The following is an 18,613-nucleotide window of genomic DNA, read 5'->3' on the forward strand; positions in this document are numbered from 1 at the left end:
TGGATTAGCACTCAAAAGAAGACAATCTTTTCTTTTTATTAACCTGAATTCCTTGGAACAAATTGGATTTGCTAGTTCTAATTATCCTCAGGTATGCCTGAATCCCAATGTATTTTACCATTTCAATAAGTTGAGGTATTGGTTTGATTGTGCTTAAAACTCAGGCACTTGTAGAATAAAATATATGCAGATTATGCAACAATCCTGTATAATTATTTCAGAAACAGACCTAGTGAGAAAAATCTTTGTTGTGTGGAAGCCAGAGCAAGAGTGTTAAGATGATGAGATAATTATGGCTCAAGATACCACTCTCTTCCAGAGAGAAGATAGAGGTTGGTCAACCAGGTCGCTAAATATTATAAATATTCCCAGGGAGAGGGAAACTAGTGGCCTAGAGCTCGGAAAGTAGGAAGGAAGCTGTGTTTTTAGGATGGGTAGAGCACAGCAGTATATCGTGTATAAGGATGAGATGGCAGCACGCAGGGCTCCGAGGCTGAGGCAGATGGACCCAGAACAGAACCCAGAGATCACAACAGCAACAACAGCAATAGGTCACACTTGGTGCTGACCATGTGCCAAGTACCAACCAAAGCTTTCCACATGAAAGAAGTCCTTAATTCTCACAAAAAGCATTTGATGTGGATATGATCGTGGTGTCCACTCTATAAATGAGAAAACCAAGCAGAGGAGAAAAGGAACTTGCCCACCATCATGCAGTTAGTAAGTGGAGGCATCAAGCCTGAGACCAAGTCATTCAGACTTGAGAGCCCCTCTCTGTAACGAGATCTGCCTGGGAATTGGAAGACCAAAGTCCTTAAGAAAGCTGTCACATCATATTTTTGACAGTTTTGTCCTCAATGTTCTAGTGCTGCCTTTGTCACCTACAAGGTTGGTTCAGTTTCTCAGAGCAACATCTTGAGAAACTTCTTGGAACCTCAGTTTTCTCAGTGGAAACCCAAGACAGGTACGTTAAGGGACCCTGAAAGACTGCCTCCTTCCCCATGTAGAACTATGGCTGAGGAGTAACTGCCAAGAAGGGGCTCCATTTCTCAGCCTGCCTTGCATATAGGGGGCCTCATGTGACTGATGCTAACCCATGTCACTTCCAGGATGAAATGCATAAGCAAGTCTTTCCCATACTCTCTTCATCTCTGGCAATCATGGAGGTCACATGGTACCAAAGGTGACAGTGTCCTAAAAAGAAAGAAGGTTGGATCCTTGAGTCACTGTTGAAATGTGCTCAGGTGCCACACTGGTACATGGGCATTGAAAAGTTTACACAAGAAAGAAAGTGAATATTTATTCTATTAAGCCTCTGAAAACTGAAGTTCTGTGGTACAGAACTCAGCCCTACATGGTTATTTGGGGACCTGAAAAGGCAAATGCATGCAAGACAATTCGGCATCTTATACGCAGTTCCTTGAAATCATTTCAGAGCCTTAAAGGTGAATGCGTATCTTGTTATCCATAACAAGCTCCTTTACAAAACAAGTGGGTTTATGTTCATGAGGTGAACTTTGGAAGCACCTAAGGATGGGTGCCAGTTCCCAGGGGAACCAACCATAAATAGTGGGGTGGAAATTTAAGTCCTGCCCCCCTAATTTCTGGGAGGAAAGAGGAGGCTGGAGGTTGAATCAATTAGCAGTGGCCAATGATGTCACACCCAGATGTGAAGCCTCTACAAGAACCCAAAAGGAGGGGATTTGAAGAGCTTCCAGATTGGAGAAACCAGAACATTGCCTTATGCCACCATGCCTAGCCTCAAATTTCACACAAACAGACTCCCTTGTTTGGGACCTTGTCCTATATCTATCTTCACCTGGTTATTTATTTGTATCCTTTCATATCCTTGGTAAGAAAACAGTAATCTAGTGAGCAAATGTTTTGAGAGCTCTGTGAAGTTCTCTGGTAATTTAATTGAATCCCAGAAGTGGGAATCTTCAAAATGGAGCCAGTTGTTCAGAAGCACAGTAACAACCTGGGTCAGTGACTGGCATTTGAAGGTGAGGGGGATGTATTTGTCTTACCCTGTGGAATCTGGTACTGTCTCTAGGTAGACAGTGTCATAATTGAGTTGAATTGTAGGACACACAGCTCATGTTGGAAAATTACTTGGTGTTGTGGGGAAATCCCTGCCCCCACACACATCAGAGGTGGGTCCAGAACCTTTAACCCTAAAATTAAGTCCCTCATTGTTTCCACGACCCTATTCCAAAAAAAGCTCCCACATATCTTACAGCCAGGATTTTATGAATGCGGCCTCCAAAGCTTTGAAGTCTTTCAATATCAGTGGCAGATTGAGCAGTTTATACTTTTAGTATTAACAGTGCTTTATCCTTGGATGTAGGCCCTTCAAAAGAATCACTGACATAATGAATATAGTAATAAGAATTCGTGGGAACTGGGGCACCTGGTGGCTTAGTGGTTGAGTGTCTGCCTTTGGCTCAGGTTGTGATCCCAGGGTCTTGGGATCAAGTCCTGCATCAGGCTCCCCACAGGGAGCCTGTTCCTCCCTCTGCCTATGTCTCTGAGTCTCTCTGTGTGCCTCTCATGAATAAATAAATAAAATTATAAAAAAAAGAATTCAGGGGGACTGACCTTAAGTAAAACATAACCTCTGACTCAATTCTTATGTACTACTGATAGATTCAAACTTGAATTGTGTCCATAAAGACTAATTCTACTCTGATCACTAAAAGAATTCATCAATATTCATTCTGAGAGTGTGATCCTCCCAATATTCCAGATCTTACTTTTGCTTTTGACTAGATGCCCATTTAGATTGGTTTCTAACATCCAGAGTTAACTAGTCACACAAACATGTATTGCTCATATGCTGGTTCATAACAGATTGTCACAAATTTAGTCACACAAACTTCAAACCCCACACATTTCTTATCTCATAGTTCCTTTGAGTCAGGAGTTTGGTTTTTTTTTTAAGATTTTATTTATCCATTAGAGACACAGAGAGAGAGAGAGGGAGAGAGAGAGAGAGAGGTGGAAACACAGGCAGAGAGAGAAGCAGTCTTCATGCAGGGAGCCTGACGTGGGACTCGATACTGGGACTCCAGGATCAGGCCCTGGGCTGAAGGCAGCGCTAAACTGCTGAGCCACCCGGGGTGCCCTGGGTCAGGAGTTTAAGCACAGAACAGTTGGGTGTCTCATAAGACTATGGTCAAGTTGTTTGCCAGGGTTGGTGTCTCATCTGAAGGCTTGACTGGGGAAGGATCCGTGTCCGGGCTTATCTACATGGTCGAGGCTAACCTTCTTTGTTGTGGTCTATTGGAAGGAAGGCCTCTGCTTCTCATTGGCTATTGGCTAGAAGTCCCCATCTGTTCCTTACCATGTGGTCCTCTTCAGTATGGCAATTGACTTTGTCAAAGCAAGCAAGAGGAAGAATGCAAATGTCCCTGATATCCACTTTCCATCTTACAGCCTCGGTAATATATTTAAAACATTAATTAGATCAAATCACGTCCCTGTTTACAACCCTCTAACGGCTTCTCATTACATTTAGAGAAAAATTCCACATTCTTTATCAGGTATCCATGCTCTAGGCCCTCTCTAGCTCCTTGACCTCAACCCTTACCATTCTCCAACTTTATAATTGTGCTTCAACACACCGGCCTTCCTCCCTTTCCCCTACATTGCCAAACTAATGTCAGTTGCAGGGCTCTTGCACATGTGTGTTCTGCCTCAGAACTTCATATGATTCCTTTGCACATTTAAGGAGGTCAAAAATCTCCCCCTTAGTGAGGCCTTTCTCAACCATTCAGTCTAAAGAAGCCTCCCCAAACCCATCACATTCTCTCACATCCCTGGGTTTTACACCTCTCCATAGCATGTAGTCCTCTTAAAAACTATCTTGTCCATTTATTTGTTTCCTTATTATCCATCTCCCTCCACCAAGTTAGATGAAATGCATGTAGGTAAAGACTGGTGGTGATTTGCTCACTATTTTTGTAGTGTAACATTTATTGGATGGACAGATGCACAGATGGATAGATGTATTGATGCATGTTTGGGAATTCCTTCAGGAGGCCATGAGGTAGCAGCACTATGAACATTGACAATGAAGTAGTAAAGCAGGGTATGTTCTTGAGTCATCAAACTGAGGACAGTCGTCTCCTTCTGCCTGTCTCACTCCAGGTCATTTGGAGTATAAGTTTCAAAACCCTCATAAACGGAAAATTATGAGGGGCAATACTTAAAGCATATTTCTGCTCTTAAAAATGTATGATCTAGAAAGTTCTGGGAAGAAAGATGAAGCACACTTAGACTCCATGGTAAAAGAACAACAGGTTAGCAATAGGAAGAAAGGTGGCTAAGAGGCTAGGGATAGTGCACGAACCCCAAAAACCCCACTTCTGGGAACTGAATCAGCCAGGAAGAAATATCAGCTACTCAATAGACTATAGACTGAGCAAGACTGGGAGATTAGAAGAATCATCCAGAAAAGGGGAAGCTGAGTAATGCCAAACAGGGGATGGAGGAATGTAGAAGCAGAGTAGGCAGGAATTTGTCAGGGCCACAAAGAGTTGCATTCAGAGTAAAGGAGGCCACCCTAATGTCACTCCCAACTCATTGTACTTGTGTATCACTCTAGACCTTCAGGAGATAGGAAAGAAGGCACTGGGTGTATCTTGTCAACGCTACTTCCTCTTTGCAAGGGGAAGAAAGTCTGCAGCCTGGCAGGACCCAGTGAGACCACAAAGGTGGTTAAGGTCAAGCTCAAATTGGAATAAAAGCAATGTGGTCGTTTCAAGACTTGGAAAGCATCTCTAAGTGAAGAAAATAGTAGTGGACAGAAATGTCAAGAGGCCAGTTCCATGGCTGACCCTTTCCAGAGACTGCCTATGTAGACTGGATGTAACACCGCTTCCCCCAGAGCCTTAGTTTCTCCATCTGTAACATGAATGAAGTGAACAATAACAAGGATCACACATTCAAATGCTTCCAAGAACCAGGGTGGTTATGCAAATGGTCAAAGCAAACGGGACATGATGTTGGATGGGACCAGTGGAGCCCTGAGAGAAGCCTACCTATTTAGGGAAATTGTCCTATGAAAATAAATAAATAACAAATAAATATTCTAAGTGTCACATAAGTATGTCTGCCACCTACTGGTTTACAATCTTCCAGGAGAGAGAGTCTCTGACACCCTTGTCAGTTATAACACAATTTTGTGGATCTGCTTATTATATTTGCTTATTTATGTAGCTAAGTCCCTTGGAAAGCAGGTCAGGGTTGTAAATGTGGCTCGGGACTATGGGATGTGTGATCTCCCCATCTTTCCTATCCTACCCACTGCTGCTGCCCACCTCACTCGGCCTGTGTCTACTCTGCCCCTATTCAGCTCTGGGAGCATAAGAGGAGTGAGGGCAGAAGCAAAACCAGCACCTGTCTATGGGGTCTCCATGAACCTACTAGCAAAAAGCAGCCCCTCGGGGCAGACACATTGCCATGGGCACACTGCTTTGCAATGGAGTTCCTCTGGCTGGTTGTTTAGATCCCCCTGGTCCTTTTTGGCTGATCCTTTTGGGCAGCACAGCAACTACACCATAAATCACAGCTGCCTTGACAGAAAGGGAGGAGATGTCTTCACACAGAGAACTGAGGGATATGGGGAGGGCAGTGGTGAATGGAGGGCCATGCCCCTGTAGTGACACAAGATCCCTGTCACCATCCCCAGGCCTGCGGCTGGAAAATTTCTAATGACAACAAGGCAACAAGAAGCCACAGCATCAGTGCTGCTTCCATGCCCATCTCAGTCTCCCTCTTGACAGCACAGCTAAGAGATGGTTCTTTGTGACACCAAAGCCTGGCAAAATGAACCATGAACACATCTCATGGTACCATCTGCCTGGCAGAGGTAGAGGTGAGTCCTGCAGCTCCCTAGGACATCTGGGTCTGCTTTCCAATGTAATATGATGATTTCAGGTGGCCTTCCCCTGCAGCTCAGGAGCTCAGCAGAAAGACTTCCTGCGGTTCTGTCTAAAGGACTGGGAACTTGTCCTTTGACGGGCATGTAATTCACACCATCAGTTTTTCATCCTCTCCCAGGCTGACTGCAGCTTCTGCCTGCAATTCCCAAGTGCATCCAGGGTAAGAGCACCACTTCAACACCCTCCTCCCCAGAGCTCCTCTTAAATGCCCTTGGCACCGCCCCCCCCCCACTTATCTGCAGGAGCCCACAAATACAAAACTCCTCATTTTGGAACTCTCAGCAGACTCATGAATATCACAAAGATGTATCACAGCATCTTTTCTCTCCAGACCCCGACCAGTTGATACTCGGTGCACGTTCACAAGGAAAAGGCCAGTAATTGGTTTTGCTGGAGGAACAACCTCAGAGATAAATGTCCTGTGTACAATCATTTACCTTCCCTGGGTGTATGTGTGTTTCTGTCTCAGGTGCCGGGCCCCCTCATTGCTCACTCCTTGAACCCTGGATGCCCATCGTGGTGACGGAGGGGCTGTCAGAACTGCCAGCACACAGCTTTTGGAGGAAAGAAGCCTGGCTATCCTTGGCCCCAGGCAGACAGGCACATGGCTCCTGAATCAATTTGCTCCTCCTTTATACAAGCCTCTCTTTTAGTCTCATGCCAGAGTAGGAAAGCTTTAAAAAGAGAGACTATTTGGCAACATTAATTTGCATCCAGTGGATGGTGCATCTCAGGGCAAAGAGCCATGTTAAGTCTGCACCCTCCATCCCTGCAGGAGGAAATTAGACTGTTCTCGTTGAATACAAGGATGTCATTCACTGGCCCCTGTCTCCCTGGCCTCTTAGGTTCTCCCTTATCTGACATCTCCTCTACCTTCCCTGAGCCCCCTGTACTGGCTCCATCAAGCCACTGTGGCTCCATAATGCTCTTGCAATTCTGCACCAGGGCATGAGTTATCTCTTCCATCCAGACTACCCTTCCCACCCTGGGTGACTTACAAATTCTACTCATCTTTTCAGATCTGGATAAGTGTCACCTGCCTAGGTCTTCTTTGACCTCTCTCACCACCCATCTGTCTCTTCACCTCCCTGAGCACCCAAGCCTCAGTGGACGCTCTGCATGGTCTCCCATGTGGCAGGCTTGCATAGCTAGGGTCCTTCCCCAACTCCCATCTAGGACTGGTGAGTTCTGAAGGATAGAAGCCAGTAGGGTCTGATCTGTGTGTTTCTCCAGACCTTTGAGATGGTCTTAGAATGGGATGATGGCTCATCCCCAACTCCCGATAAGCCATGTACTAACTGCTTAAAGAAGGGGAGGAGGCAACGAACTTCAAGCTCACCGCTTGTCCCACACAAGATGCTGATTAACACCATCGCAAGGGACAAGAGAGTGTTTAGATTTGGACATTCTTGGGTTTCCTTTGCAGCTCCTTCCTTTTCTTGCTCTCTGACTTAAGGTCATCCCCTCTTCTAGGCTGCAGTGTTCTCACCCGTAAAATGGAGATCATGAGACTTCCCATCATCACATAGCTCAGAGAATGCATGATATTCTGCACACATACTAGGGGCACCAGATGTCAGATATTAATTTAATTTGGCTTACAACATTGTTTATCCTTTCAGTTTTTATACAGATAAAATCCTGTTAAGGCAACAGTTTTAGGAAAAATCTCTGTAAAAAAAAAAAAAAATAGAAGAAAAGCTCCAATTGCTAGCTATGATTAATTTACTCAAGGCAGTATCCAGAAAAACAAAATCCCCAACTACCACATGTTTGGAAAGTGCTGTAGGTTTCTTTGGAAGTTGACTCTTATATGATTTTGTATTTAGTGTCATTCCTTCATAAATTATATGTAGATAAAATGTTGTCTAATTAATTTGGGTTCCTTTCATACATCACTTAGTACATAGCATTTAGTACTCAGCTTGAAAACTATGCGTAGTAATCAATTTCACTTGAGGATGCTTCTTGACTGACATGTATCATTTGACCCAATAACATGTAGACCGCAGCATCTTTCTTATGAATCATGAATTCAAGTAGGCACTGATATGGAAAATTTTCTTAAAGCTAAGAGCTATCATAGTAATGTTATGATCATGGTCATCCTATACTTCTCCAAGGTCTTCCTCAGCTTTTTTAGAAGACTGAAGGAGCCTTATATGCCAGTTGTCCTCAGTGCCTTCAAGCAACAAGAAGGCACATGTTACCATTTTGGAGGCAGGAGAATTATGAAAGTGTCCACATGTCCTCCTGTGAGGAGATGGGAATATAACATATTATTGCCACATTCACATAAGATCATTTTCCTACCCCAAAGCCCATTCTATGTCATCCTAACCCCATTTCCAAGCCAAACTCTGGCTTTCCCTGGTGCCCACCTTCAACCAATCACCTTACCTCTGTTCTAAGATTTTTATTAAACTATGCAATCCCTATGAAAATAATTCACTTTTTAAATCCAATTTAAGGGAACTGCATTCACATTTTACCAGGGGCTTCCCATCAATTGAGTGACTTTCTTTCTATCATTCAAAATGGTTATTCAGCAACCCTCTCAGGATCTGTACTAGGTTCCCAGTAGTGGAACAGAGGCAGAATATAGGGGTTCCCCAGACCAAGCCCCTGCCTTCCATAAGGTAGAGATTCTAAGAGATGGTAGATAGTACACACATCTCCTTCCTTCTAAAACATAAATGTGGTGCCATGAGGACAGAAACACTGCCCCTAAAACATCTAAATGAAATATCAATGGCTAACCAAGTAATAGCCACAGTCCGCAAGTCCCAGTGATAGGAAAGAACAGGACACAGGTTTCAACTACTGATCTGACACTTAAGTAGTTGTGTGATTAAGGGAAGTTATTGTTATGTCTGAATCTCTTCATCTTCTATAAAATAATGCTAATAGTATTGATGGGAAGAGATGTTATGAAGTGTAAAGGTTTAGCAACTAGAAAGTGTAGTAAATAGCCATGAATATGAGCAGTGTTTCTCCAAGCCCACTCCCCACTAAGAAAGATTTGTGTGTGTCTCTGTGTTTTATGTGCATTCATTCATTCATCTTATTTCTTCAATATTTCTTCTCATATTAACCCATTTCTAGTTACCTGGTTCTTGTTCTGGGAACTTCTCATTATTGTAACATTAAGGGGAGATCAGAATGGTGTGTGCTCACTGCAGCTCATAGAAAGGAAAAATATTTCCTTCAGAAATGTTAGGATGTTCAAAAAAAAAAAGAATTCTCAAAAGTGTATAAAGCCAGCCATGGGAATTCTGAAATATCTACCAAAGATGAATCCATTACAGTTGCCAATTTTTCATCATGAGAAAATTGAAACAGAAAAAATATATGTCAGGACTACTGCACCTGATCCACCCAGAGAAATGACCTGTATCGACTGGCATCACCTATATTCCCAACACAGGCATGTTTACTCACAAGTGGATGTTACTCTCAATGCATCACATTTTTGGTTTCACTTCTTCATTCAACAAATAATTATTAAGTGCCCAGTATGTTCTTCATCTTCCAGTAATGTCTTCTATTGGAGCACACAGACAAAACAGCTCTTTGGAATTTCATGTGTACCTATGTGAGCATGTGTTCAAGTGGGTGTGTATGTGTGTCTATATGTATATACAGTTATATGTGTATCTACATACATGTGTATGCCTGTGTGCACTTGCACGTATGTATGTGTACACATGTGTGTGCTATATATGTTCACATGTATGGGGTAATAAGTATGCATAGATGTATATGTGTCTATGTGTATGTGCATGTGTGTGTGTTGGGGGTGTTTTAATCCTTCCTAAGAGGTCAATCCTGCTCTTTTAATGAGGACTTTAAAAAAAAAAAAAAAAAAAATGAGGACTTTATTTTGGTGGTCAATGTGGAAATCATCATATTGGGAAAATGGATTACTATATGGAATATTCTGCTATTTTCTTATAAGATATGGTACAGTCTTCTCATTATCTATCTTTCCATAAGGGGAAGTCAAGGAACAAATCATGCTTTCTGCTTATTGTCTCAGAAACCACTCACCCTTAGTCACTCACCAAGGACAGCCTAGCCCAAGGCCCAAGGCAGATCAGGCATTCAACAAATACTTAAGCAACTTTGCATCTCTGTGTTTGTCCATCACATGACTACCCAGATTGCCAGGTTTGGTGTGGGCAACCCAAAGATGGCTCTGGCTAAATAGGAGACTCTTAGTGACCTGATACACATGTCCGAGGCCTGGAGAATTCAAGAATCATCTAATTCTAATGTCAGTCCATTGGTTTATTCAAGAAATGACCAGTTCAGCTAAAATGCACTGCCATTGACCTCTCCACAAGGCAGGCAGTATTGCTCTGATAAGATGGGCTACCATTCCCCTAGGAGGCCTACATCCCCATAGAGCAGCCCACTGACAGGTAAGAGCATTAAAGACTCCAGAGAGATGGTGCAAGTGGCAGCATAATCCTTATGCAAATTAGGACAAAGAAGCAAAGGCACATAGAAGCTGCTTTTCAGGGCACTGCCCCTGAAGGAAATGAAAGGCAGAGCTAAGGAAATGAAGCTGGAGATGGTGACATAAGGAAGCCAAGAAAGCCAGGGCAGTCACTCTTAGGAATTTCAATTCATGTGGGAGGCTGAGCACTGGAAAAGCATCAGCATGGAGATCTTCAGAGCCGGCTTAGCAGGATGGCCAGGGATGAACCCTGAGCACAGAATCCCGGTCTGACTCTGCAGCAGCCTGATCCAGGGTGCAGTGCATAACCTCACAAGTCTAGTTTTCTCTGATTCCCATATGGGAAATAAAAGTACCTCTTCACAAACGTGTAGATTCTGTTTACCTGGACAATATATGTTTAGTAATAACTTTCTCAAACCCTGGCATGTGGTAGAGGTACAGTCGCTATTATTTGCATACCACCCCAGACATTAAACACATTTAAAAAATAATAATAAAAAATAAAAAAAATAAAATAATAATTAAAAAAATAAACTCACTTTCTACATAAACCTCCCTGGGGAGAAAAAACAACAACAACAACAACAACAAAAACCTCCCTGGGGAAAACTCTCCTAGTGTCAACTCAACTATCCTGACTTTTGCCATTTTCACCTCTGGCTTTCCTGTTTCCCCAGATATGGGAACTGGAAGGGCATGTTTTCGGTTTGCAGAGGACCACACCACTGCTTCCCAAGTCACTGGACAAATGGATGACGTTTTCTGAACTTTCTTTCATGTCCATAAAATGAAAATAATAACTCATAGGTTTGTGATGAGGAAGAACAAAGACACTACATACAGAGTGATGACCCCAGTACTGTGAGAACAAGGGCTTAGTAATGCCCGCTGTCATCCTTCTGGATGCTAGCACAAAGCACCTACACTGGGGAGCCTCTAAATAGTGGAAATTTACTTCCTAAAGGCCTGGAGGCTGGGAAGTCAGAGATCAGGGTGCCAGCATGATCAGGTTCTGATGGACCCTTGTGTGGGCTGCAGACTGACATTTTCTATTTGTGTTCTCACATGGTTAAGAGCAGAGAGGAAGCAAGCTCTCCTTCAAATCTTACAAGGGCACTAATCTTGTTCATAAGGGCTTCACCTCCATGACCTTTCCTACTCCTAATCACCTTCCAGAAGCCCCATGTCCTAATACCATAATGTTGGGAAGGTACAATTTCAACATATGAAATTCAGGGGGATACAAACATTTAGTCTGCAATAATTGCCTATCCCACAAATAATTATAAGTATTAATGCTACTACTACTTACTATTGACATTAATAAATCTCATTGTAACCATATAGACCCTTGCTTGTCAACCAGAGTGTCCCCTCTAGGGGAGAGGCTCTCAAGGCCTAGAATCACCAGCAAGGGGCTAATTTCTGGGTTGTCCCTGTATTTTCATTCCAATAGAAAGTCTCAGATATTTCATTCCACCAGAATTCCCTGACGTCTGGTGGTTGTTCTCATCTCTCTTGCTTGGTAACCATGAGCAACTGAGCCCATGTTTACCCAGGCCACGCCACACAAGTTGCGGTGATTGGTGACAGGTTTTCATTTCCTGCCACCATCTTTCTGGAAATGAAAGCCCATCTGGTCCTGCAAAAAGGCACACAATGCAGAGCTACTGCAGGATGGAAAACGGAGACATGAGAATGAGGACCGAGCTGGAGCCAGCCCCTTCATGCCTGCTGTGTCAGCCCCTCGGCCCTTGTCCACGGAGCATGCAGCATGCCATTGCAGGGCAAACAAAATCCCTTCAAACAGGCATCCACCCTTGAATGGTTTTCACTGTGCATAAAATATTTAGGGAGCGAGCTCAGACAGTATATAGTCATGTGCTGTTTCCTGCAGTTTCGAGAATTGTGTGAAGAATAGTAAGAAGTAGTGCCCTGGATGTGAGTTTGCAGGGAGTTGTGGAAGAAGAAGAAAGTACTGGAAGGGGCCATGTGTGTGTCTCTGCCCAAAGCCAGGCTCAGAGTACAGACAGCAGACAGGAGGGACTAGGGGAGGTTTTTGCCTCCTGGAGAGAAAAGCACTCAGCTTTGAGTGACAGTCCAGAGTTCCAAGGATCAGAGAGACAAACCTAATTAGATTTGCTAATTCTTAGTAATTCTAAGACAATTTGTTCTTATTAAACCTAACTATTGTCTCATTACCTGCTGAAAGCAGGTCTTCTCTGGCTTCCATTGCCCCTTCTCATCTTGCCTGGTTGATATCAATAATCATTTTACTGATACAAGTAATGATTGAGTGACTATCATCACATGGCCATCAGATGCAATAGCTGCATGCAGCTGGGCCTTGCTACCTCCTGATTGTCTCTGCCCCAATCCAGCCCCCCCGCCCCCATGCTCACAACAACATCCAGAATGCTTCTAGCATCCCATCAATGTTTCCTACATCTCATTACAAGTTTGGTTTTGATGTTTTATTCCTAGGTAGTCAAATATTTTGCATGGCTGAGAAGGAAAAAAGTGGTCCAGAGCAGGCTAGAGAGCCAATTGCAGAAAAGGTAAAAATGAAAGAAAAAGCATCCTCTCTCTCTTTCTTCCTTGCTCTGTCCCTCTGCCTTCTGCTGTGTTTTCTCTGCAGTTTCTATCTCTGTCTCTCTCTGCCTTTCAGTATCTCCTTCTCCAATTTTTGGTGAGGCAACCCCTTAGCGATGCCCACTGTCCACTTGATACCATACCAGGAGTCTCCCTGCCAGAAAATTGCCATCCGGGCCCCCATGTGACCACTGATATGGGATGGCTAGGTGCTTGAAATATATAATAAAAGAAGCCTTCTATGTTGTTTCAAGGTCCTAGGGGCAGGGAAGCAGGTAAACCATCAATGGTGAAGAGGACTATAATACTCATACAAACTACAGCAATTACGGAAGGGGAGCCCCTAATCTGGATGAGGTACTCAGACAAGTGTTCACACGGAAGTTTATTGAGTTACTGAATGCCTGAATGAAAGAGTATGAGTTATAAGATGAAAATATCAAAGCAAGAGAAAAGCATTGCCCGACCCTAAATAGAAGGTGTCATTTGTGTTTTCCTTACAATGAAAAATGTTCACTTTCCATAAATGCAGATGCATTTACCCTTCAAACTATGTCATCCCCATGGACCTGACTTTCACAGACAGATACCAAAGCTTCCCTACTTTCTCACTTGCCTTGCCTTCAAGAGGATCTGAGATGTTACAAGGTCTCACCAGAAAACTGGAAACCCTTCTTGGGCCATATGCACTTAGGGATGTTAGAGAGAAGTTACCTTTCTCTTAATCATCCCAAGCTACTGACCTTGAGCAGACCCCTTCCTCAGGGAGACCATCAAGCTTTATACCAACGTCTGGATCCCTACCTGCATGAGTTAGCCTGTGTCCCAGACCATCCTTTACTGCTTATCCTTCCAGACCCTTTAATGCCTAAGAGAATTTCTTCAGGGCAGAAAGGGGAAAAAAAATAAAGACAAACCCTCGATTCTGGAAGTCTTCTAAACTGTTTCATTGACCAAGTAAATCCTACCTCTTGTCTGAGATCCCTCTTGCTCAAACAAAAGTCTGCACATTTTTCAGAGTGCTCTAACCCTTAATGAAACCCCAAGTCTATTATGTCCTGTCACCGAAAGCAAACTCTGACAATGGTTGAAAAGCTTCCTGGAGAGATGTCAGTGCATGTGTCTGATGTTTTAAGAGACAATTGTATGTGGTCATACAGAGCTTTGTGGATTGGCAGGTGGGTAGAGGAAGAGGCACCTGTCACTCTCATTCTCTCACCTGCTGCTATGACCCTCTTAGAAAGAATGAAATAATGAGCAGACAGCATCATCCAAGCATGAAGGAAGAGTCAACACTATTTGCTTCCACTAGGGGTTCTCTAAAGGTTTATGATCAGGAATATCACATTCAGAAAGTAAATGTATTTTTGCACAGTTTTCTATATTATATCATATTATGTATACTCTTTTCATCTGTTTTCCTTATCTCTAAAATTATAAAACTAATACTATCTTCTCCTTACAGTTTATGTGATAACTAACTGAGATATGAAATGCTAAAAATAAAGGTGATCTCTATAGTATCTCAAATAAATGTTATTATTGGCAGTTATTGGCAATGTTATTATTGGTAGTGCCAATTCCATGCAATAGTAATCCATTATGCTTATAAAGAACAGTCCGTGTGCTGAGAGTTTTCATGTTCACTGCTGATGAGACAATTGCTCACTTCTTCACTTTAGGGTATCAAGGCAGCTCAGTGACTTCCTCATGGCTCAGACTGGTAATGACAGCTGGGACATGCAGAGCAGAGTGATGGTGAAGAGCTTCGCTTCTGGAACCACAGAATCCCTTGGCTTCCCAGATGGCAAGGATCTGAATCGTAACTTCACTACTCATGAGCTAGGCAACACTGTGAACATCACCTGGCTCCCCCAGCCCTCCAGCTCTTCATCTTATTGTAATAGGTTCTTTTAGGTTGTTGTGTCGGTCAAATAAAATAATTGATAAAAAAAAAGTACTTATGGTTGTATCTGTCATATCTACCATGTGCTTCACAAACCTTAGCTACCTATCATTGAATTAAGATTTTCTGAACCTCACAGTCTTACCATTACCTAGGTGTAAAGATGTCACCCTTAAGATATCTGTTTCAAAATTAAAATTAACTGGGAATTGAGATGTAGGTCTGCTCTCATCCAAGAGGTGGTGAGACTAGGCATCTATGAGGTATGCCAACAGAGCAGATATTCATGAAACAGATATGGATATCTTGTGAGAGAGGCTTATATTCTATTTTAAAATGAGGAAGAACAGATTCAATAGTGAACAAAAACTCTATACTCTTCCCCAGTCTCAATCCAAAGGTACAGCTGGTTCCTTCTTGATATACAGTGTCACATATATATAAAGGATTAAGGAGGAATTCTAACTATCCAAGAGCTGCTAGAAGCCCAAATCTGTCTTGTTAATGGCTGCTTCTCTCAGAAGAAACACAGAGATAGTAGGGATGGAGAAAACAGAGAAATTATTATTCTGGACTGCCTCATGGGGAAACCTGCTTGATTATGTGGAAGATCCAGCAATAAAAGGTGACTCTGTGATCTTATTTTTTTAATAGAAAGGAATATGTTTTTCAAGTTTACCACTTAACAGTTTGCATCTTGGTGCTGAAATTTGGATTCCGATTCCACTGACTGATCTATACATGACCTTCAAACATGTACTGGAATTCTCTGAATTTCATTTTCCTTATTTCTAAAGGAGATGCAAATGAATGTGTTCACTATTAGCACTACTGTTTGAATGAAATGAAATTATAAGTAAGACCAACCTAGCATGGTGCCTAGACTATAGTGGATGTTCAGAAAATATTAAATTGTTTTCCTTGAGTTTGAGATGTCACAGAACTCAAAGAAATAATAAGAATCCAAGAGGGTACATGGCTGACATTAGATGGGAAATTCCTGAAAAGCAAAATTATACTACAATTATGGACAATTCCAATGAAAGGAAATGCTGCTAAGGAAAGACATGTACTGTCACAGGGAGCTCTCTGGCAATCTCCAACTGCAAAAGACCAAGCATAAAAACATGGACAGGAGGGCGTGTGAGCAAGGAGAAACATAAAACATGTGTACAACAACCCCATGGGGACACTGTGTAGGGGGATAAATCTGAGTGAATACTCTCCGAAATACTACAAACAATGGAGATTTGGATACTGTGTCTGGTGTGGGCAGCTGAACAAAGAGGCCATGGGCCTCCCACTTGGATGGTGGTGGCATAGCATTAACCTAGGAGGAGGTCCTGGCAGAACTCTGTGTGTACCTCCTCCGCAGGATTTAGCTTGGGAGTTAATGAGCTTACCATGGCTACAGAAAAAGATGGAAATAAAGCAAGAGTAGAAGCCAGGGTATCCATCAGGATTATACCATAGTGCTCCACATTAGAAATGGTTGATAGATTGGACCAGGCAGTTAGCAATGGAGCAAGTGAGAAATAAGGACTCCTGGACAGATCTTCATATTTTACTAGAAAAAAATTTCAAACATACGAATGGTGAGAACTCATCAAATAACTTCAGCTCATGGCATATCTCACTTTTTATATCACCCAGTCTTTTCCCCCTGCTCCCACTGAATTAGCGAGAAGCAAATACTGATCCATAAATAATTCAGTAGGTATCACTTAAAGTTAGACTTGTTAAAATCATAACCACACTGCCATTTTACATCTAAAACATTTAAAATAATTCCTTAGCAAAATCAGATATCTAATCAGTGATCAAATGTATGCCACTATCTCATAATTTTTGTTTTTACAATTTTCTTTAAGGAGACAGTGCTCAAACAAGGGCCATACCTTCATGCATTTCTTTGATGTCTCCTAAGGTTTTAAAGCCTAGAGATTTCTCATCCCCTTCTGTACTTTCCTTAAATTTATTTTTAAAGAAACTAACTTGTTAGTACTGTAGATTTCCCCACATACTAGATCTTGCTGAATGCATCATGTGGCTTGTTTATTCATCCCTTAGATGTCACATAAACTGGCAATTGAAATTAGTTCCTTGTTCAGATTCTGTTTAATTATTTTTTGCAGAAATACTTCATTGATGGTGATGCATACCTTCATCAGAGGCACTTGATGCTTGAGTTTTTCTTTTTTTAATGGTAAAACTGAGCAGCAGTTTAGATGTTGTCACCCTGAGCCATCATGGATCTTTCTGTAGCTGTACACTTGATGCTCTGAGTAGACATCAGAAGTATTGCATTGATCCATGATTTCATTTAGGGTTTCAAACTAGTGATTATGCAATAGCGTTCCTTTTTTGCCCATTTTATTTAAAATTCTAAAAGAGAAAATTTTCCTTATCAAATGTTTGATTTGAGATATAATTTAAACAGAAAATGCAGAAGGATGTTTGTTTATCTGCTTTATTTTCCAGTTGTCACAATAATGAGTTATTTTCCTAGCGTCCTCCAAAAGTGACCAATACAATTTGTGTTTTGTATTATTTTGAATTCATGGATTTAAGATATTTGGTCTTTTTCAATACATTTTCATACTTATTCTTTTTAAATTAAACTTTTTTAGATAATTGGAAATTCATAGGTAGCTGTAAGAAGTAATACAGAGAGATCCCACATATTATTCACTAAGTTTTCCTCAATGAAATTACTATAGTCAGTCAAGATTGCAAAAATATCTCAATCAGAACATTGACACTGATACAGTTAGGATGAAAAATATTTCAATCACCACAAGAATCCCTTGTGTTTGGCCTTTTATAGCCACACCCACTTCCCTCCTACTCCCTCCTGAAACTCAGGCAACCACTAAAATCAAAAGCTTGACATTTTGCAGTTAGGTCCATGATCCATTTTAAGTTAATTTTGTATAATGTGTGAGGTATAGGTTGATTTGTTTGGCGGTTTTGCCTACAGATATCTAAATTGCTCCAGGACCATTTGTTGGAAAAGTAATTTGACCACCATGGTATTACTTTTACACCACTGTCAGAAACAAATTGGGAATTTTTGTGTGGGTATATTTCTATATTTTCTATACTGTTCCATAGTCCATGTGTCTGTTCCTCCACTTATATCACACAGATTTAATTACTGTGGCTATATAATAAGTCTTGAACCTGGGTAGACCCATTTATCTCATGTTGTTCTCATTTTATTTTACAAAACTATTTTAGCTTTTCTATTCCCTTTACTTCCATATAGACTTTGGAATAATTGTGTCTATAGATACAAAAAGCTTCATCAAATCTTAATGGTATTTGTGTTAAATTTGTATATCAGTTTAGGAAAGATAGATATCTTTACTCTGTAGAGACATTCAATCCATGAACATAGTATCTCTTCATTTATTTAGATCTCTTTTTATTCCTTTTACCAACTCATATTTTTCACCATACTGTATACTAGTATATATTTTGTTAGATTCACATCTAAGTATTCTTTCTTTTTTTAGCAATACTAAATGGACTTGAATTTTCAGCTTTGGTGTCTGGGTATTCATTACAAGTATATAGAAATACAGTTAAATTTTATGTTTATCTTGTATCTTGTGACTTTGATGAACTCTATCAGTTCCAGGAGTTTTTTATAGACTTTTTAAGATTTTTTGTGCAATCACTTGCATTTAGTGTTCAGAAGTT

The 18,613-nt window shown here is 41.5% G+C and overlaps 1 long non-coding RNA gene across 1 annotated transcript in view; it reads left to right on the plus strand.

Moving 5' to 3' along the window:
• Window positions 1-14,901, plus strand: part of LOC119870807 — a 72,872-nt gene extending 57,971 nt beyond the window's left edge. The window contains exons 3-4 of the long non-coding RNA XR_005356369.1: window positions 12,895-12,968; window positions 14,685-14,901. This is a non-coding gene — a long non-coding RNA (uncharacterized LOC119870807). The remainder of the gene's footprint in view (window positions 1-12,894; window positions 12,969-14,684) is intronic.
• Window positions 14,902-18,613: the final 3,712 nt, after the last annotated feature.

The sequence above is a fragment of the Canis lupus genome, chromosome 3, assembly GCF_011100685.1.
Source record: "Canis lupus familiaris isolate Mischka breed German Shepherd chromosome 3, alternate assembly UU_Cfam_GSD_1.0, whole genome shotgun sequence".
In the NCBI taxonomy this organism is placed as follows: domain Eukaryota; kingdom Metazoa; phylum Chordata; class Mammalia; order Carnivora; family Canidae; genus Canis; species Canis lupus.